Source organism: Nyctereutes procyonoides, unplaced genomic scaffold (assembly GCF_905146905.1).
Source record: "Nyctereutes procyonoides isolate TBG_1078 unplaced genomic scaffold, NYPRO_anot_genome, whole genome shotgun sequence".
Taxonomy (NCBI): Eukaryota; Metazoa; Chordata; class Mammalia; order Carnivora; family Canidae; genus Nyctereutes; species Nyctereutes procyonoides.
The window spans coordinates 71544559-71567510 of NW_026575142.1; positions in this window are offsets into that span (position 1 = coordinate 71544559).

Sequence of the window (22952 nt, forward strand, 5' to 3'; positions counted from 1 at the left end):
AGAAGGCCTAAGGAAAGGGGGAAGTCTGAAAACGGCTCAAGCACTCACTGCAAGTCCCATATACGGGCATCCCCACCTCCCAGACACACTGTGACCCCAGGCCTGCCGCACAGACACCCGCAACCCAGCACCTCCTCTGCGGATCAATCCCACATAGCCTTTCTCTACTCACCCTGTCCCTATTGAAACAAAAAAAAAACCATCCAGCTGCTTCCCTTTCCTATAGGCCTGCCCACGCCCCTAATCACAGAACCGGATCAAGGGAACCACTTTTAGACCAGCAGCAGTGAAGACAAAGGCTCAGGCCAGGCTCCCGCCAGGTCTAGCGGACACTTCTAACTGGACTTACAATTCCTTACCCTTAAGTATCCCGAGGATCAAACACTCCCCGTGGGTCTGCGATCGGCATTTGGATTAGCAGTATCAGCTTAACTTTTAACAAGAAAAAAAAAAAAATCAAAGCTAAAAGCCTACAAATTCTGGGAGTCTGTTAAGTTCAAGGGAACTCTCCAAATTTATAATCCAGGTCAGTTTTGATAATCACAGAGTCCTACGCCCTGACGGAGGAGTGAACATTTGAATGATGAAGATTCCTTCTTGCGTTTACCGATGGACACTCAGGTGACCTCTGTGCCCCCCGGTCTTTCAAACCCGAGAGCATTCGCGAACCAGGTCAATTACCCTGTTCCCGGGGCGGCGGAAGGAGCTTTGAAAAATGTTGTTGTCACTGTGTCAGATCAAGTGGAGAGGAGCAGAAATATGACTTGGGAGTCTCCAAAGGTATTAGGCAGCAGGTTAGGTAGAAATTAAATTCCATTTGCTGGGATTCCACAGAACGCCCTGAGAGAGCAAAAATGTTCGATTGCCTCTATTAGTGCTGGATTTATGGTTCAACATGAAGATCGAATTAAGAAAAAAAATATCAGACTTGATGTTCTAAATAGCTCTTTGAATTCAAGATCCTCAGCCGTGTGCTTCGGCATCTGATCTGGCCTCACTGAACCCAGAGTGTCTCCGGGACTAATCTGGTGAGTTCACTACTGTTGAGCCAGTTTCCACCCGGCGACTTTCATCACGCAAGCCCTTCGCTTAGAAGACCAGACCGCGTTTGACCACCCATGAAGCAAGTGTGGACTCCGGGGCCCAGCTCCCAGGGGCCTCCCAAGTGCAGCCCTCCAGCGGCTCCAGCACCCCGTCCCCCCCACACCTGGGATGGCCCTTCTCTGTCCTACAGACAAGTCCCACCTGGCCCCAGCGTCTGGCCTTTCTCGGGCCTGGTTCCCTCCACTCCAAGCACCAGAATCTACTCTCAGTGCCCCGCAAGCCCTGCCTCTTCCTAATCCTTCCTTGGCCTTCTAGGCCCTGTGAGCCTCACCCTCCTCGGAACTCCTAGAACCCCGACTGTCCTGACAATTAACATTCACGGGGAACCCGCTACGGGCTGGGCTCTCGGCCTGTTACTTTGCAGTATTATTTCATCTCCTCCTCCGAGAACCTTGTCAACGGGGCAAGTGGGGTGCTGACACAATTCAGCTCCTCTGGGGCGGGAGCTCTCCAGAACCAGCCCCGGGTCATTTCCCACACGCACCCCCTCCTCGCTGCCCCCAAGAGATTTTGTTTTACTCACAGAACATGATGGAATTTAAGTGGAAAAGCTGAAGTTCAAATGGGAATCTGTCTCCAGACCCCACGGCTTTGTGTGCAAGTAGAGACACAGACAGTGGGTGAGAATTCACTAAACACAGGTGCTCGGGGTGAAGCACTCCCCAGCTGCCCTCCCTGAGCAGCCCACAGCTGGGGGCACGGGGCAGGAGCTCCCGGACACCTGGGGGAGGGGCACGCTCACCCTGTGCACCTGCCACTTGCAGGCTTGTCCCAGGCAGGTCACCCTGCCCGGCCACCCGGAAGGGACCCTGCGATCCTGCACGGACCGCCCTCCACCCCTGCCAAGGGGGCTCATGCAGCGCACAGTCTGCTCTGCTTGCAAGTCTCCAGCCAGAGGCACGGCTCGTTGGCCTCTAAAATACAAAAACCGAGAGGATTCGCGTTGAGACCCACTCGTTTCCACGGGCGACGACCACCTGTGCCCACCGCGCATCGCCACCGCCCTTTGCTATGGGGGTGAGTCCCTGCGAGGCCTGGGCCAAAGCACCGCTGCCCACTCATACTGCTTCCCAATTAGGACGTCCGAGCGTCTCCAAGTGCAAATAAATTTAGAAAAAAGTAACGGCCTATGTAACCCTTCGAACCAAAGGGGACATCAGAGTCACATGCCTTGGTTTTTTTTCAACTCACCCCAAAGTATTGACTAAGCCTAGAGCCCTATGGTTGTTCTGTTTTGTTGCACGTATTTATTTATTCCTGAGACACAGAGAGAGAGAGAGAGACGCCGAGACCCGGGCGGAGTGAGCAGGAGGCTCCGTGCAGGGACCCCGGTGGGGACTCGATCCCGGGACCCGGGGTCACGGCCTGGGCCGGAGGCAGGCGCTCCCCGCCGGAGCCCCCGGGCCCCTTGAACCCTATGCATTGAGCTAACGTGCATGACACCTGCTGGAGCCCAGAACATTCCATCTGGTCCCCTGGCTCAGGGTACTTACCATAACAAATACGGATTTTTCTCATTAAAAATAAATGTTGTTGTCCAAGGAAGTTGACTAGGTCCCTGTCCACAGGTCTGCCGGCCTGCACCCTCCGGCTGACCTCGGCCCAGGGCCCGCGGCCCGCGCAGCTACTGGCTGCTCTCGGCCGGGCTCTGCGCCCGCGGGGTCAGAGCGGGCGGGAACAGCCTTCAGTCGGGGGGTGGGGGGGTGGGGGGGTGAGGGGGGTGGAGTTCGCGCACCCACCCACGCGCCGCAGCCGCCGCAGCTCTGCGCCCCGCCTGACCCCTCCCACCCTCCTGCCCGGCGGGGCTCCCTCCCCGCGCCCCGCGCCCGCCCCTGCGCTGAGCACCCCCCGCACTGCTGCCCCAGCACTGCTTCCCTGCGCTGCGCCCCCTGCCCCCTGCGCTGAGCACCCCCCGCACTGCTGCCCCTGCGCTGCGCCCCCCCGTGCTGAGCAGCCCCTGCACTGCTTCCCCCCTGCACTGCTCCCCCCCCCGCACTGCTCCCCCCGGACTGCTTCCCCCTGCACTGCTCCTCCCACATGACCCCCCCCCCCGCACTGCTCCCCACGGCACTGCTTCACTACGTTGCACCCACCCCTGCGCTGCTCCCCCCCCAGCGCTGAGCACCCTCCCCGCACTGCTCCTCCTGCCCTGTTCCCCACCCCCGCACTGTCCCCCCCCCCGCACTGCGGCCCCCTCCCCTGCGCAGCGCCCCACCCCCGCGCTCTGAGCTGGCCCAGGCGGCTGGTGGGTGGAGGTGGAGGCAGGCCCGGGCTCCCGGGCAGCCGCTGCAGGACCTGAAGGCCGCGCACGCTGGGCCGCCGCGCAGTTCGGGCCTCCCGGGGTCCCTGCCCGCGCTGACCCCGACCCCCGCACCGCGGCCCCATCCCCGCCGCAGCCTCCAGGGCGAAGTAGGCCCGGCCCAGGTGACAGGCGCGGCCCCCGCGGACGGGGCCGAAGGGTGCCCCCTCCACCCCCCTCCACCCCCCTCCACCCCCGTGCCCCCTCCGCGCCCCCTCCGCGCCCCAGTGCCCCCCCCCCGTCCCCCGAGCCGCGGCGTCGTCCCAGGGCGGCGGGCCCGGGCAGGTGGGGCGCACAGGGCGGCCGTGCAGACTCGGGGCCGCCCTCCCGCCGCCTTGAAGGGCCCCTCGGGGAGGAGCGTCGCGGGCGCAGGGCCCTAAGCCCCCAGCAAGGCCGCGGCCGACCCGCTGCGGGAGCACCAGGCAAACCCCCCCCCCCCCCGGGACCGTCCCTACTTACAGACCCGCACACCACACTTCCAAGGGTAAACGTACTCTCTTTTTTAAAAATTGGAAAAAAAAAAATAATAATAAAAATAAAAAAATAAAAACAAAAATCGAGTTCCACCGTCCTATGATACCCCACAGAGATGCTGAGGTCCCAAAGCAAACTGCTTTTTGCAGAGACTTCGACGGGGACTTCAAGTCAGGGCGGGCCTCGTCCTAATCGTGGCCTAATTCCATTCTCTCAGCCCCAGCAGAGATCTCCTGAGGTTTTCCAACTTAGTAATAAAAGCCACCAAAATCTCCTAGAAATCTATACGCCTCCCCTGGAACGATTTAATTGTCACCAAGGCTACAAGGCTACCCACACAAGTTAAAGTAAAGGGAATTAATAGGGGAGACGGGTTCCTTCAAACCATTTTTCTCGACCTTTGTGGGGTCCTAATGATTGTCTGGGTCTACGTTTTATCCAAATAAAGAGTGGTTCACTGCACACGTCTTAGAATTACACTCGGGATCTTAATTACTTTTTCTCCCCTTTCCTTGAATACAGACCTAAAAGAACTCACGGAGTACAGTCCCTCCGTAACTCTCCATAACATGAAATAAAAGGCATTGCCAGGGTCTCCGTATAATTACATATTCTAGATTCATTGTTTGATGCTGTGACCATATTTACTAATTGGATCTCTCCAAGACCTTCCCAGGGTTGTTTTTGTTTGTTTTGTTTTGTTTTGTTTTTTTGTTTTTTCATTTTCTTTCCCAGATGCATGAACTTCAAGGCACACATTTTACGGCGTAGCAGACCTCAGTTTGAGTTGACAAATCCCCACCATTTCCCGGCTTCACCCAACTCTATATAAAGTCACTGAACTCTCTGCAGTATCAGTTTCTCCATCCATATAATGAGGACAATTAGCCTTACCTGCAAGTGATGCTCTGCAGATAAAATGAGAAAGTCAAATACCTTGCATAGTATCTGCGTATTTTTAAGAACTTTCCCTTATATTTTAAGAATGTTCACTTCCTACAAGTGGAAGTGGTTCATCCCTGCATTTCTGCTTCATTTGAACATAGTAGTTTTTCAAGCAACACAAAGCAAAAGCATATTATTAGTTCTCTATTTCTGTTGTTCTCTTTGAAATCTTCACTTTACGGAAAAGATCCCGTGATACATGCCCATCATGTTCCCTTTCGTGTAACGCCTTACATGGGTGATTTTCTCATCAGGAATCATGTCAAAATATGAACGGGTAATTGCCATGATTCTGTTTGTTGACAGATTTAAAGAAAATGTCACATGAATATAAAATCACTTTTCATATCTTCTTGTGAATGATGCTGAAGTGAGGATAAGCTTTCAAATAATACAACAGGGAAATGAACACAAAATCACTTACTTTTAATTCCTCCATTCTTCTAACAAGAGGAAGGCATTGACCAAAGTATTAAACATAAGGAAAAAGGAACTAACTCTGTGAGTCAACTCTTGAGTATCTGCAGGTGCGTAACTGCAGAGTTAAACACTGGAGAGAATCTTGTATTCGAATTTATTAATAAAAGGGGATGATTATCCTAGTGAACTGGAAAGAAATTGGGATTCGGTCCTACTTCTGCCAATTTGTCATTTTATTATTTTGGAGAAATCATTCGTCTCATTTAGCCTCAAGATGGAGTTTGCCTGAAACTAGGACAAATGTCAGCCTACTAAAGTGCACAGGTCAAACCCTGCCGGCTACTTGCTTTTATAAATAAAGTTTTATTGGAATGCAACCATGCCCATTCATGACATATCACCTATGGCTTCTACTGCATTACAAAGGCTGAGTTGAGTAATTGCAAAGATCCTGTGACTCACAAGGCCTAAAATATTTACTATCTGGTCCTTACAGAAATTTTTAATTTTGATGAATTTGAATTCCACAATTTTTTTTTTATGGCTTATGACTTTGTGTTCTACTTAAGAAATAAACTACTCCAAGTTCGGAAAGATTTCTCTTAGAGGTCTTACAGTTTTAGATTTACATTTATTTCTATAATTCACCTCAACTTAATTTTGTATATAATGCGAGTTAAGAATTCAGTTCGATTTTTGGAATATTGATATCCCATTGTTCCAGCCACATTTTTGAAAATACTTCCCTTTCTCACTGGATCGCTTCAAAAGCTTTCTTGAAAATTAATTGGGCATATATTCGTGGTCTATTTCTCAGTGCTCTACTCTGTTGCACTAATCTGTGTGTTTTACCATATGTCAATACTATATGGCCGTGATTACTGTAGATTTATAGAAATCCTTGAAATCAAGTAGATTACATTCTACAACTTTGCTCTTTTTTAGAATTGTTTTGGCCATTACGAATCCCTTGAATTGTCAAATTAATCTTAGAATCAGCTTGTCCAATTATTATAAAAAAAAAACTTGCTAGGATACTAGGATACTAGATACTTGCACTGAATCTATAGATTAATTTAGGGAGAACTGACATCTTAATAATACTGAGTCATAAGCATGATATAAATCACATTTATATCTTCTTTAAATTACTACAACAATTTTGTATGACTTTCAGTGTGGTCCTTTACACATTTGTTGAATTTTTCCCCAGTAATTTTATTGTTTTTAGATGCTATTACCAATGGGTTTTTGTTTGTTTGTTTGTTTAGATTTTCAAATAGATCATGATCAGTATATAGGAATACAGGTTTTTTTAGTATATTGGCTTTTTATCTCATGATTCCACTTTTTTTTTGTAAATCATTTAGGACTTTCTATGTATATAATATGTCATCCTTCAGACAGATTTACTTCTTCTTATCCAATCTGAATGCATTTTCTTTGTCTTACTGACTGGGACCTCTACTAGGATGCTGAATCGAAATCATAAGACCAAACATTCATGCTTTTTTTTCCCCATGATTAGGGTTTCTAATCATGGGGGAAAAAGCACTTGGTCTTTTACATTCAGTCTTTATTGAGTTGAGAAAATTCTCTTCAATCTTCATTTGCTGTGAGTGTTTATCAGGAACAGTTTCTATTTTGTCAAACCTTTTTTCTGCATCTATTGAGTTGATTATACTGATTTTCTCCTTAATCTGCTAATATGGTGAATTACAATGATTGATTGTTTAATGTATAATCAGTCACTTTCCCGGGATAGCACCACTTTAATCACTGCTTTAAATGCATTACACAGATTTTATTATAGTTTCATTTTTATTCAGTTCAAAGTATTTCATATTTTTGCTATTATTTGTCTTTACTTTGCTACGGGTTAGTTAGAAGTGTACTACTTAATTTCTAAACATTTGGGGATTTTACATATGTATTACTGTCATTCCTTTCTAACTTAATTCTACTGAGACCAGAGAGCTCACTTTGCATGATTCAAATCCTTTAAAATTAATTGAGACTTGTTTTAATAGCCCAGCATATCATCTATGTCACTGAATGTCCACGTACACTTTTGAAAAATGGGTATTTTCCTGTAGTGGGAGTGAGTGTTCTGTAAGTGTCAGATAGGTCATGCTCACTGACAGACTTGTCCAGACTTTATGTCTGCACTGATTTTCAGTCTTTTTCTTATATCAATTACTAGGAGAGAGGTGTTGAAATTGCCAACTATAATTGTGGCTTTGTCTCTCTTTTCTGAGTTCTGTAAGTTTTTATTTTATATATTTGGAAGTGATGTCATTAAGTGAATACTCATTTAATATTTCTAGGTCTTACTCATGAATTGAACTTTTTATTATAATTTGAACTTTTTATAAACTCTCCCTCTTGATCCCTCCCTGATAATATTCCTTGCTTAGAAATTTACTTTGATATTAATATCACCACATCAGCTTTCTTATAATTAGGATTTATATGGTATATTTTTTCCAGTCCTTTACATTTAATCCCTCTGCATATTTATTTTCTAGATCAGATTTTTGAAAGACCCATATACTTGAATCTTACTCTTTTCATTACATCTGACAATTAAATCTTTTTAATTGGAGTGTTTAGACTATATTTAATGTAATCACTAATATTAAGTTTAAACTTACTATCTTACTGTTTGTTCTCTCTTTGTCTAATCTGGTTCTTTGACATTTTTTTTTCATTTTTTTCGTGCATTCTTTTGGATTGAGTAATTTTAGGATGTTATTTTATCCCCCAGCATTGGCCTATGAGTTATTTAAATTTTTTGGTGATTACTCTTGGATTTGCAGTACTTCATCATCTGCTACCAACCACACAGCCAGTTTTATCTCCCACAATTATTGCTCTACTGCAATTAAACAGTTATTTCCAGCAGCAGGGAAAGTCTTATAGCAGCTGCTCCATCATAGGTAGAAATGGAAATTGGTCACTGTTGGCAATAATCTGTGACTCACCTGACTTAACTGCAGTGTAAGTAGTGTATTTCTACACCAGCGTTGAGAACGACTCAACCGTGTGGTCTCTGAGGTTTCTTACATCTCTAAAATTCTGCACTTCTCTGTCTTTATAATATCTTGTATGTGACCCAAACTTTTCAAATTTCAAAGAGCATCCACACCAGCCATTCCATTGAAACCCACACTAATCTGTGAAGAAAACAAGCCAGATACTATGATACTTATAAGATAAGAAAATTAATGTCTAAAGAGTTAAGTGAACTTTTCCAAAATCATGCAAGTCAGAATAAGCATTAGATGCCAAATACTCTGATTTTTATTCTACTGCTCTTTCTACAACCTCAACAATTATATTACTTTCGTCTTAACTATTTATTTTCTTGACTATATTCTGATTAAATAGATTTTACAGAAACATTGTCTATTTTTCTAAAGTTAACTAAAGCAAAAGAAGGAACCAATAATGGCCATGTATATATATATATACACATATATATGTATATATATGTATATATATATAGAGAGAGAGAGAAAGTGATAAAGCAGTCAGTATGAAGGTGAGCAGTACATATCAACAAACATTCAATAATTCCTTGCTAACAAATTTTCTTATATAAAGTGGCACATATCACATTCTCCACAGGTTTGTAAAAATCTTCTAAAGCAAACTCAGCAGCAAGCAAAGCTGAAATCTGTCCTCCAACTCTAGCTTTCCCCACACTAGGAGATCGATATCAATGATTTCCTGTAAGAATAACCTGATAATACAATCTACAAGAATTTCAAACACAAAAGACTAGCAATGTCCACGGAAGACAGAATTTCCGGGCAGTCTGGCAACTCACTGATAATAATTTAGTGTTTGGGAATCAACCATTCAAAACATTATACTTCCTTAGTATGCACACTAACGTCGTAGGCGATAAGACTGAGCATACCAAATCCTACAGCTCGCCATCATTTATTTTATCATCAGCCCAGGAAAACAGTCATAGCTCTCACAATGGAGGTATTGGCATAAACTTTATCCCTTAGGTTTAGTTGACAGGGAATTAATGTTATAAAACTCACTATTTCTCATACCTCCTGCTTCAGTAATACATGGATCATTAATTAAGTGGGGTTTGAAAACTGATTAGTCATTTACATTCCATTAGCTTTCTTCTTTTCCTGCCTGGACAAGGTTACCTTGAATGAAGCATTCTATCTTAACCTCAAATGGTAAGGTTGCTAGTTATTCAGGATTACATCACCTCTGGACTCGTTAGTGTCTAAGGGAAACAAAGAATGCTAAAGATAGAAAATCTGGCACAACTCATTCAGCGCACAAGGAAACTGAGGCTTAGAGAGAATTTTATGATTTGCTCAAGGTCACGCAGCCAGATAGTAGCAGAGTCAGAAGCACAATTTAGATCTCCAAGTTCTGAGGCCAGAACTCTTTTCTGAAAATATTGTGAGTCTTCCAGATTCAGTTTAACCTGTCACTTTAAAGCCAAAATTTTACTCTACTTATAAATGTGCCTAGTACTTTGAAATATCTTAAGAGATTTTACAAAATAAGCTTAAAAGTACATGTGGTTCCAAACAAATAAGCAAAAAGTCTCTAAAAATCCTATAAAGTTTTTTTTTTTTTTTTAGTTTAAGTTTGGGAATATAGTTTAAGCATAGAAATATAATTAGCTTATATTTATTTTCATAAATAACTCTAGACACCTTTTGGGATGTATTTATTCTTGGTTTATGAGCCTCTTATCTATTAAAATTCAAGCCTCTACTAATCTAGGCTAGCTTTTTTTTTACTGTTATTATTTTTTTTCTTTTTCTTTTTCTCTCTCTCTCTTTTTTTTTTTTTTTTTTTTTTTGTCTGATGGTCTGATAGCAGACGGTGTAGAATCCAATTAAGTATACCTAGGTGATTTAGATTATGTTGCTGATTTTTCTGGTCACTAATAGCATGAAAATCTGCCATTGGATTCTGATGCATGTCAGAAAGACATACGTAAAGAAACTGTAACCGAAAGTCAGAGAGAATTCTCTTCACTCACAAGAAAAGTATTGGGTATCACCTTGGCCTGGGCCCTCTAAAAATTCTGGGTCCTGTGGGTCCTGTGAGGCACGAATTAATATGTTAACATTTTATTTGGAAAGTATAAGTCCAAAATGGTGAGAGTAAAGAAAAAAAAAAGAAGGAAGACAAGGGAAGATACTGAAGGATGCAATGGATATCGTGTTGGCTACATTTCATAGCAAAATGAGAAGACATACACATAGATAAACCCTCAGCACATAGGACTTCTCTGAAAGGAATAAAATATTTGAGAAAGGACTTCTCTGAAAGCATACAGGAAGACCTGGAGAGAAATAAGTCCCATTTAGTAAACACTTACTAATAAAAAAAGTTAATGTCTCTACCATCTCAAAGGAAATATAGTTCAGGAACTTCTGAAGTTCACTGTTCTTTCCAATATATTTCTCAATAGATTATAATATTTGGTGAGCTCACGGTGATGACATAATGGAAAGCAAACAAACCAATAAAAATCTCAAGAAAATTAATTTTGATTTTGTAAGAGGAAGATTATATGATTGATATTCAAAGAAGATACCGAGGAAATTAGAATTTTGTAAGACTCAACCCAGAAAACTTCAGTCATAAAATATTAAGGAAAAGTAACAGCAAAGAATTTCAAATTGAAGCCCTTCTTTTTGGCCTAAAAATTTCTAGACCACTAGCAATAAATATTTATGAACACTGAAAAACCTAATATTGATGGGTTAAATTTTTTTTTTAAACAAGTGGACACTTCTAGTGGAGACTTCTTTGTCCAGGCTTCCTTCTCTTGAACTACTCCCCACACATACACATCTTCAAAGAAACAGGCCTTTCAAGCTTATTTCTAGTGTGTGCTCTCCCCACCTACTCTTCACAGCTGTTTAGATAAAGAAACAGCTAACACAGAAGGAACCAGTCTGGAGACAGAGCTGAGTCAATCTCATTTTCTTCCCTGGGGAATTAGAAATGGCATGGTGAGAAAAAGGAGGGTCAGTTAGACCCAGATACCAAGCTGTCCAGATTTGCGTGCATTTGGAGCCGGGTAGTCTCGTCAGGAAGGTCTGGCAAATTAAGTCGAGTCTACTCTGCCAAGAGAGAAGAATGAAGCAGAGATACAGAGAGGGGTAACCGCCAGCCTGCAAGGAGAGATGGGAACAGTGCTGCTTCAGATCAGGTAATTTCCAAGGCCTGGCACTACTCCTTTCTAAGTAGAGCAAACACACAATTTGTCCTCTGAGCCAGGTGTCTGTATGAGGTTCTTCGGGCTGTCAAATTACCACAGACTTGGTGGTTTAGAAAAAGAGAAATTTATTTATTTTCTCGTGGTTCTGGAGGTCAGAAGTCTAACATCGGTATCACTGAGCCCGAATCGTGGTAGCAGCAGGGCCACATTTCCTCTGGGGGCTCGAGGAGAGAATCTGTTCCTTGCCTCTTCCAATTTCTGGTGGCTGCCAGCATTCCTTGGCTTGTGGCCACACGACTCCAATCTCTGTGTTCCAAAACTCCCTCTGATTGCTTTTATAAAGAGACTCGTGATTGTATTTAGGGCCCAAGATAATCCAGGATAGCCTCTCCATATTGAGATCTATAATAATCCCAACTGCAAAGACTGCTTTTCCTTATAAGGCAGCATTTACAGATTCCAGGTTAGTACCTACCTGATATACATCTATTTTTTAATTATTTATTTAAGTAATCTCTATACCCAATGTGGGGCTCAGACTCAATACCCTGAGACCAAGAGTCACATGCTCTTCTGACGGAGTCAGCCAAGTGCCCCAGACCGCCCTCATATTTTGGGGGGACCTATCACACCAGCACATCTTTGGGAGTCCAAAGTGGGGACCCATATGTACTTCTTAAAGGATAAAAAACAAAATCCAGGTCTATCTCAGGCAAACTGAATGTATGTCCTCCCTTGAGTCCAGACATGGGCTAGGGATGAGCCCCAAGGCCACAAGAAATCTATCTTGTCTCTGCACTGATTACAAATGTTCTCCCTGAAATTGCCATAGCAAGTAAATATCAAATTCACTTTCCAGTCCTGAGTTCTATAAGAGATTGCCATATCTTTCTAATACATTTTCATTTATAAAACTTGTTAGAGAAATGTCCATGTTTTGCAATCAAATGATCCCTGATGAAGACAGAGGACAAAATTCTGTAAGGTCAAGTTTCACTCTCTCTCCCACTTTTAAATATATGTTGCCCCCTTTTGAATGAACCTGTCTTTTAAGCTTTTCCTATACAAATGTTAAATGACAAGCTTGAATCTGTTTAGTAAATAAACAAATAAATAAAGCCTACAGGTGTCAGCAAACAAGGGGAAAATTTGCAGTGACAAAAAGGCTTTCTCATATTCCAGGAAATGATAGCATCTGGATACCTGCCTTCTTGCCACCCAAGCTAAGGTCACCTTTGCTGGACTGCATGCAAAGTCAGTAACTTTCCCTTCTCTGACTATAACATGGTAAAAGGAAGAAGCCACATTCCTATTTTTGCAATAATTCAATTATCAGGTACCGGAGACCATCACCAAAGAGCATGTTCCAGCATGTTTTGAGGTACAGATGAACAAATATCACTCTGGAAAAACTTCAGATACATTTGCCCCACAAAATGTAAAAGAAACCTCAGAATATGCGGAAATAAAAAGAAAGCTTTTGTTCACATTACCACAACTTCTAAAACTAAAACTACTAACTGTTTTCATTGCCACTACGATTGTATATACCACTGAACATATTACTCAAGTGGTCATTAAAATGATTGTGATTCAAAGAGCCAAATTTATTGGATTTATTTCCAATAAATCTTTCTGTTAAGATTGCTCCTACTAGTTTGCTTCATTTTTAGGGTTATTTTATGGCAAGGAGAATCCACATCCTTCTTCCTACTATTGTATTTGTTATAAAGCACCATTCATGGCTCATTTTTAATGTTTTCTCCTATTCCTTCCTTTGCGATGACAAAGGTTAGGACTTGGGTTACTAAAAGTAGCTTCGAGGGTGCTGGGCTGGCTCAATTGGTAGAGCATTCTACTCTTGATCTTGAAGTCCTGAGTTCGAGCCCCACACTGAGTGTAGAGATTACTATAAAAAAAAAGACATAAATTTTAAAAATGGCTTCAAGGTACTAAATCAGTGTGACAGCTTCAACTGAATCACCCAAAAGTTTTCACTCATAGAAGTCACATTAACCTGGTAAAGTCAAGAAATCTTCAGGGAAAAATAGGGTAGGTGCTAAATAAAAATTAATTAATTAAAATTTCTTTTCTTGAAAATAAAATTTGACACATAATTCTTGAGCCTACTCAACACTGGACACTATTCTAGGATAGAGACAAAGTCTCTCCCCATGAGGCATTCGCAAAAACTTAGAGAAAATGGATAATATCAGGAAAAAAATAATGTATTGGGTTATCAAATCTCCAAAACAGGAGGCCATGTGTTTCTTGAGTAGCAATGACTACTCAGTCCTTAAAATATAATGTGTCAATAAATAATTGCCAAATTACTGAAAGTTAGGCAATATACCATGAACAATGTCACGTGGTGATTGTCTTTAGAACAACTTAGAAATGTCTATGAGAGTTCAGATGAGGGAAAAATTACTTTGGATTGAGGAGGTTCACGTAAGTGATAGTAGGAAGGAAGGGGTTAATATTGGGTCCTAAAGATGGGCAGAACTTAAATAGTAATATAATAGAATCCAGGAGAAATATGCAAGTTGCACTTAGCAAATAAAGGAAAGGCTAGTTGTGGCAAAGCCAGGGATGGAGTATAAAATTAATGGATGCTAAAACTGGAAACACCAGTTGGGGGCAGATTATGTGGTCTCCCAATGTACACATAGGAGTTAGAACTTTCTTCTGTTACATAGAAGTAAAACTGTCATCCAAGGTAGGAGCAGAGACCTGGGTTCAATCTTTATGCATTCATTAACTAGATGTAGAACTTGATCCGACTCAATCATACTTTCCTTAACTGCATTAAGAGAAAGCTGGACTAGAAATTGGTCTAGGGCATTGTTTTCCAGTCTTGTTGAATACAAAAACACTTTTTAGAGTTAAAAACATTTGAATTATTTGAATACTTATAATTGTACTTTTCAAAAAACACTGATAAATATGTAATAATAAAGCTATTATCAATTTAACATGTTTCTAATATATTTCTACTCTATAGTCTGCAATAGTAATATTTGGGGGAGGGTTAAGATTTTATTTATTTATTTATTTGAAAGAGAGAGTGAGCAGGGGAAGGGGCAGTGGGAGAGGGAGAGAATCCAGAGTGAATTCCATGCTGAGCACAGGGCCCAGCATGGGGCTCTATCCCAGAAGACTGAGATCACAACTTGCGCCAAAATCAAGAGTCAGATGCTTAACCGACTGAGCCACCAAGATGCCTCAGCAACCATATATTCGTCTTTAAAAACTCTGATAGATATTATGGCTTATTTTTAATTTTAATTTTCCAGGTTATTAATGAGATTATGCATTCTTTGGTATATTTGTAGGCCGTTTTGGACCTCCTTTTATCAAACGCCTGTTCACATTTTTTGCCCATCTCTTTATTGTGTTGTTTCTTTATAATTGACTTGAAGGATACTTTGTATATATCGAAACGCATAGTTTGTGTATACAAAATCCTTTTCAATTTTTTCCTTTGCAAATGTTTTCTCCCTGTTTATGGATTGTTACTTTTTTTTATAATGCTTTCATAATGAAGAGAAATTCTTCATTTTAATGGAGTTAAATTTATCACTCCTTCCCTTTATAGTTTGTACTTTTAAAATTTTCTTATGTACTCCTTTCCTATCCCAAAGCCACAAAGGGATGTATTTTATATTTCTATAAAAAATATTCTATATTTTTCATCCTTTTAAATATTTTTTATTCATATCACAGTCCACCTGACACATGTTTGTTACAGTTCAAGATGGGTATGGGAGGTGACATTTCTACATGAATAACTGGCCCACATATTTTTTTAATAGTCCATCTTCTCTCCTGATTAGCAAAGCCATACATGTATGCTTTAAGATTTCCCTGTTTGCATGTTTTTCAGTATTCTTTATTCTCTTCTATTTGTCTAGTTATTTAAATAATATAAATAAAATAATATAAATAAATATAAATAATAATAAAATATAAAATAAATAATGTTTTAGAATTTAATATTTAATATTAAAATCAGCAAAGCTTTATAATAAACGTCGATATCTGCTAGGACAAATCCTTCAACATTACTAAGTTCCATTAAATGCTATTCAAAATGCATGAATGTTCAGATAACATTCATTTCACTGATAAGTATAATATATCACCTTCTCTCTTCTTTCCCTGTTGAAGGTGGGGCAGGGAAAGATGAGCCAACTTACTCAATTTAAATATATAATCAGTAATGAATAACTGGACATTGATTTGAGTGCATCTCTGAGCTCATATTCTGAGACTTCTTTTGCCACCCCACATAAGAATAAAGAGAAAAGCAAATGCCAGACTACCTTGGTACATCTCAGCCACCTACATGAAAGACATCCCAAATAATAACTCCAAACCATGATGAAATACAGCGGCTTTGGAGACAAGAAAAGTCTTTATTTAACCTTTTCATAAAAGTGATAAGTTCAACAGGCAGTGAAAAAAATGTTTAAATAACTGACATCTCGAAAATAATTCTATTAAAAAAAAAAATCTTCCCAAGGACACCACATAGACTGAGTTGCTACAGAGGCAAATGTGTCTGAATTTCTTTGGATCGTGGAAATGTATGAAGGATATTATTTGAAAACAAAACCCTGCATAAGGTTCCAGTTTATTCTAATATACATGCCGTATGCTTTCAGTCCTTCTAATATGAAAATTTTTTCAAAGAATATGTCCCTCCACTCGTTTATGTGCCACATTTTTTTCTAAGGATCACATAATGAAAGGAATTATAGTTGAACACATAATTCTACTTGAATAATCAAGCTCATTTGGGAAGTCAGTGCTAATGTCTGCAGCTGGGCTGTGAAGGCATTAGTGGGCTCGCAGCTATGAGAGCGTAAATGTCAGCAGGAGAACACTTGGAAACGGGTAACATCTTCCCTTCACAGCAGCCTCTTGGTTAAATGGAATGTTGTGCTCTAAACTAAATTACTTCAAGTCTATTTGTGAAACTCAGTTGGATGCGCGTTTCTTATATAAACAACGGCTGGAGATAAATCTGCCAAACTGGTGTGGTGATTTGTATTTTTAGTCACGTAAAACTTTTAAACCCAGAAGTGGAATCTAAGAAAAATATGTTACTTTAACCCCGAAAATTTCCTGGATATTTGATTGAATACGTTATAATGTTTAATACATATATTTACTACTGGTCTCTTGGTAGCGCAGAAATTATACTCATTCCTCTGAACTGTCCCCCGGTGACCAACTTCCTTCCAGGGCATTTCAGTTGCTACTGAGAAGAAATTGGTAACAAGGGAATTTAAAAGTTGCCAAAACCCTTCAATATTAAAGACAACAAATAAGACACAGTAAGGCCTTTTCTCAAGGGATCAAGATTTAAACACACTTGGAAACAGAGGAAATTCCTTTCTAATGCGTTCACACATTTGAGGAAGGGTGTAGTTCAAAGGTTAGGCAGGACACCACCCATTTTTTGACCCATGGGGAAGTAAATAAAAAAGGATTAAAAAAAAACGTGAAAAATATTCAAGGATAAAAAACTTGAAAAATATTCAAATACTATTTATCTCCATTTAAGGGATGAAGTACGAATGCAAAATTGTAGCAGGGAGAATTGAGGTCTTAAGAATTCCATGGGATGCCCGGGTCGCTCAGTGGTTTAGCGCCTGCCTTTGGCCCAGGGCCTGATCCAGGAGCCCTGGGATCGAGTCCCGTGTCGGGATCCCTGCGTGGAGCCTGCATCTCCCTCTGCCTGGGTCTCTGTCTCTGCCTCTGTGTGTGTGTGTGTGTGTGTCTTTCATAAATAAATAAATAAATAAATAAATAAATAAATAAATAAATCGAAAGAAAAAGAAAGAAAGAAAGAAAGAAAGAAAGAAAGAAAGAAAGAAAGAAAGAAAGAAAGAATCCCAAAGGCCTGTGGCTCAGGATAAATCATTCCATTCTCCTCATGATCCCTAGCCTCCGGTGTATTTATCTCAGAGTATCCATCATCTGTGCCCCCAGCCTGCACCTCTAAAGCAATTTCATCTGTGATGATCCTACAGAGCCTCAACTATTGTTTAGAGAAAACAGAAAATCCCATCCCGGTATCCATGAAATTGAATACATTTTAGAAAACCACTCTCTGTTCAGGCCTTAACTGGTAGGAGAAAAAGAAAGCATCTGCTCTTAGGCATAAACGCGCTCTGCCGGGTACAGGTAACCCTTCCGACGTGGCCCCCAATCTGATAGATGGGAAGACTGAGAAATCCGTGCACTGGCCACTGCCCACGTCTGTCCTTCTTGTGATAAGTGGTGGGTTGGCTGGCCCGGCACCTGCTGCCGCCCCTCCCAGCGAGTGCCACAGTAGCTAAGCCACAAAGTGCTATTTCCCAAACTCTCTGTAACTGGCGAGCTACGTGCTGTTCCACTGCCACCCGTCAGGTATCCTTGCGTAAGACCTCAGTTCAAAGGGAGTCCCTTAGAGAGCAGAGCACTCACGTCAGGCCTTGGTGACTTGGTGACCTGGGATGGATTTACAGGACCCCAGCAAGGCGAGATTCAGCGGCCGATGCTCCTGGCACCGGGCGGGCAGGGGCGGGGGGGCTGTGGGGCCGCACCTGCGCCAGTGGCCACCTGGGCAGCAGCTCCTCAGGCTTCTCACTGAACCTCTAAGTCCTCGTTGGTTTCTCAGAGCAAAGACTCCGAGATTAGACAAGCCACAGTGGATTCTGGTGTGTGTGTGTGTGTGTGTGTGTGTGTGTGTGTGTAAGCACTCTGGCTACCAACGTGTCTCATGTATCTATGAAACATCCTAGCACTAAACAGAAAGCAACCACTGAGCCCAACATCCACTAGCACTCTGGAAATTAAGGGTGGATTAAGAATTAAGCCTTATTTTTAACAAATGGTGTATACAGCTATATAAAAATATCTATAAATCAGACAAAAGAGGGACTGCACTCAAAGAAAATACAAGCAATCTTAAAATTACAAGCAAATTATATTCCTAAATTAATTTTCAGTGGAGTGGTTGCGACCTTGATTGAATTTGTCTAGAACAACAGTGTTCTAAGTGGTGACTGAGTTACTAAGTCATGTCAAAAACATTACATAAGCTTTACTGCAGCAGAAATATCACAGAATTGCCATAAAAAAGAAATAAAAAACTACCGCATTATGAAACTAGTGTTTATACAAAACAGAAACAAATTAAATAAGAAAAATTTAATTTGGTGCAAATGCTGGTTCTTGAGGGGATGAATGAGTTTCATTAGATGAAGAAAACTTAGAAATCATTATTCAGCTTCGCAATAGAACTTTGGGAGTCATTACACTGATTCATTTTTATGTCTAATTTTTTTCAAAAAATTAAGACACCCCTTTTCTAAGAAATACATGCACCACTGCTGTCATCCACGGCTTTCAGCTATAATTAGTGACATTTTGAGGACTCAATACAATAGAGAAGGGAGGGCCAAAGATGTAAGACAGGAATTGTTCTTAAAAAACTGTTAGAAGAATGACTATATTTGTGTGTGTGCAATAAAGGGTTAACTCAGTGGGTTTGCATGCTCAAAACCTGCACATTCCAATAAAAGGACTGGCCCTTAGCTGGTTCCCAGGAGATAACCTCTAAGCCTTTGGAATATCCTGCCTGATAAGATTGTCTTTGTGTACCTGCGACCTTGGGCCTCCAGAGACAGTTGACGGTAACAGTGAGAGGGCGAATGTCTGTTTTTGTTTTCCTGGCCCCTAGGCAATGCTGTCTTAATTTGACCTCTGGGGGTGGGGGAAGGTAGGTCGAAGCTGTGCTCCTTGGCTACAGGGCTGACACCCAATGAACCAAACACCACGGCTCAGGGAGCTTCCCCGGTGGGCAACACCTCATACACGTCGTCACACCTGTTTGGTAAGAACTGTGCATGCAACTCTGCAGCTTGCTCTTGACTTCTGGACCCTTCCCCATGTGCTTTTTCCATTTGCTGATTTTAATCTGTATAAACCCTGTATAACAGGGTTTCTAAGTTCTGCAAGACCTACTGAAGCATCAAAACTAAGAGTGGTTTGGGGACCCCAAGACAGTAAATTTGAAAGGGATATTGCATGGGGTAGAGTTAATAAAACGACTCTACTTGTGGTAGAGTTAACAGAAGACAGATCAAGGGGGAAAATAGCATGGGCTCATTTTTTTCCGCAGATGCATAAGAAAATTATATAGATATTCACACGGCTTCAAAGTATCAGCCATAGAGATTACTTATTTACTACAAAGGGATAAGTGCATCAATAGTGGGAAACTCTGTGGTCACTGATCCAGCCCAGCATCACCAATATTGACAAGGCCTGATGTGCGACAGTGAGGAAGTGATGTGTTGAACTGGGACACATGTACGCACACAAAATATATTCACACACACACACGTACCTGCCGTTTATATGTAATATAACAGGAAGATTGGGGTTAGTGTAAAAAAAAAATGTGAGAATTTTGGAAGGGTGATCGCAGCTACAGTATGCTTGCACATAAATATAAGTGAGTTTCTAAACAGAATGACAGTGTGTATAATATTGTAAATTCTTTGCCATTCTATAGGCCCACGGCGTTATAAAGGCTTGGAGCTAAATGAAAGTTGGGTATTAGTACTGCTCAGGAATTAATATCCAAAAGCCCGCGCTCTCTATGTGGAATATCATGCCAATAACTATTGTGGGGACGGGAATGAGATTAACTCAAAGACACAGAACAGCCTAATCCATACCCTTGAGAACTTGGATTCTTCTTCGAAAGATGTGAGACATGGCTTGTGTAAAAGCTGTGATTTTTCACTTCCACAAACATCTTTAAAACTCTCCTATCGGAAGATTATTAGAACCCTGGAATAAACCAAACAAAAAGGTTCTATGAGATCTTTGAAAAAAGACTAAGTTACTGAGCTTTCAGTTCCAGGGCCAAAGTGTTGGCTGAAACGCTGCAGAGGAACCCACGAGAGGCCGGAAGGCTGTTCCCTGTGGGGGTCTCCACACTGGAAATAGGAGAACCGGGAAAGAAGAACGTAGGCTACGGGCTCCCGACCTTGGCCAAACCCCAGTTCTGCAATGTGCCGGGTCCGTTACATGGGAAATGCTACCGGGCATCTCTGGGCTTCAGCTTTCATTATGCGATCATGTCCACGATGATAGCACTGAGGGCGCCTGTGCAAATAAAACGGCTGAAATACATGAAAATCTTTGTCGTCCATTCGGCACTCTGCAAGTGTTAGGCAAGAGGAGCCGGAGGAAGGTTGGGGGGATGATTCCTGGCCGCCACCCCTGCCTCCTGTACCCTCCCCCCCTTCATTATTTTCTATCTTTTTCCACTGAAAATTGAAGGGTTGAAGTTCTTGGGCTAATATTCAAGAAAGTAGCGCTTCTAGAGGCTACCGCAGGGGTCGTAGACCTGACTCGACCACATCAAACAAGTCTGGTGAGCACCAAATACAAACCGACTAAATTCAACTGCTTAACCAAGAAACTACTTTATTCGAGCAGGTTGCAAAGACCATCTTGCACCAGGCACTTTCAGAAAACTCAAGAAGTTGCTTGTCATGAAGTGTTTCTTAAGCTGATGGGGTACATTCCTATAAATTTTTTGGAAAATCAATACACCTTCCCAAGGTGACTTACTATTTAATAAAGGTGCTGAATACCAAGGATGTAACTCTCGATGTACGTAATACTCTTCAACCCAAGAATGTTAAGTGACTACAAGCTATAAAAACACTTTCAGGGATCCCTGGGTGGCGCAGCGGTTTGGCGCCTGCCTTTGGCCCAGGGCGTGATCCTGGATACCCGGGATCGAATCCCACGTCGGGCTCCCGGTGCATGGAGCCTGCTTCTCCCTCTGCCTGTGTCTCTGCCTCTGTGTGTGTGTGTGTGTGTGTGTAACTATCATAAATAAATAAAAAAAAATAAAAAAAAAAACACTTTCAGAGCAGCAACATATTAAAGCCATTAGCCAAGATAGGAAGATTTTAGAAGCGTGCTTTCATTTTTATGGGAAATCAGGGCCGCAGTGATGGAGGGAGTATGGGATGAGAAGTCCGTTCACTCAGGCTCAGCCAAAGCTTGGCCACTGACTCACTTGACTTTAGACAAATCACTTAACTTTTCAGAACCCCAGTTTTCTCTGGGTAAATTAGATGCATGTTAAGTCTTTTTCAACCGTAACATTCCATGTATATCATTATTTTAAATTCTTACTCTAACCTAAATTTCATTTACAACCTTCCCTTTTCTAAAACTAGAAAATTGTGAGTTGGTCCTACAATATAATTATTTCCAATCTACCCGACTGAAATGGATTTTAACTTCAGAATGAAATGCTTTTATGCCTAACCCTTGACATGGAGTGCAGTAAAGTTTCTCATCAGACTACCAATGAGCCAAGCACAGGCCGAGTTTACTCTCCAAAAATGTATTTATCACTGAATACTAATTTCACCATTCAGCAGAAAATACCATGAATTAAAATGATAAGTAAATGCATTTTTTCCAACTGCAGGATAACCTCTAAAATGACTCCTTTACTGACTTTATTGTGGGTTAATTTGACTTTCCTAAAATCACCGTGTCTCCCGATGCACCTGTCTTAACCGACGTGGCACTTGTCCTCTGCCTCGGCCTAACAGCACAGCGTTCCTAGGTCGGCCCCATCTCTCTTACCTCTGGACAATCTGGCAGAAAACAACGAAAACAAAGGGCTTGGTTTCAGGATATCTAACTATTCTGAGGCTCTATTCATTCTTCTCTAAAAAGGGGATTGTTGATGCCTGAAGTAAACAGTAGGTCAAATACATGTCAACTATGTTTTCACCGTTTTTTATTTTAGCAAATAATTCACTGAACACTGAACCAAAAAAAAAAAAAAATACCCATCATATGCTTCTTGATATCCACCCTTTTTTTGAACAAGTTGTTCCCATTTTCTAAACAGAAGAGTGTTCTTTCAAAGCACAGTACCATTTGCTACGTTCAATTTGACTAAACAGTTTCAAATTCCTACCACACAGTCTAGATCCAAACACTGTAGGAAGCTCTGGAGATGTAGAGATGAAGACCCCCCCAAGATGCTGCCCTAGTCTTCACATGTTTCTATTTAGTGAGGGGAGTATTCCTGTAAGTCAAAATGACAAACTACAGCTATGCACACGTGTATATTATTTATTTGTTTATTATAAGTGGTACAAAGGCATCTACTAAATACTGTGGCAATACCAAGGAAGAGACAGTTACAAATCCTTACTAGGGTGTCCCAGGGAAATTTCACAAGGAAGGTGACATATGAAGATTGAAGAAGTTACCCAGGCAGAGAAGGAACTGATGGTAGAGGAAGCAACACGAGCGAAACCCCAGAGGGAAGCAAGTGGTAGAGAACGCCAAGACCAACACGATCAGAGTGAGGAAAATAACAAGAGATGATCTGGACACTGAATGTCCTGCCAGGATCTTAAAAATCAATCAATCAATCAA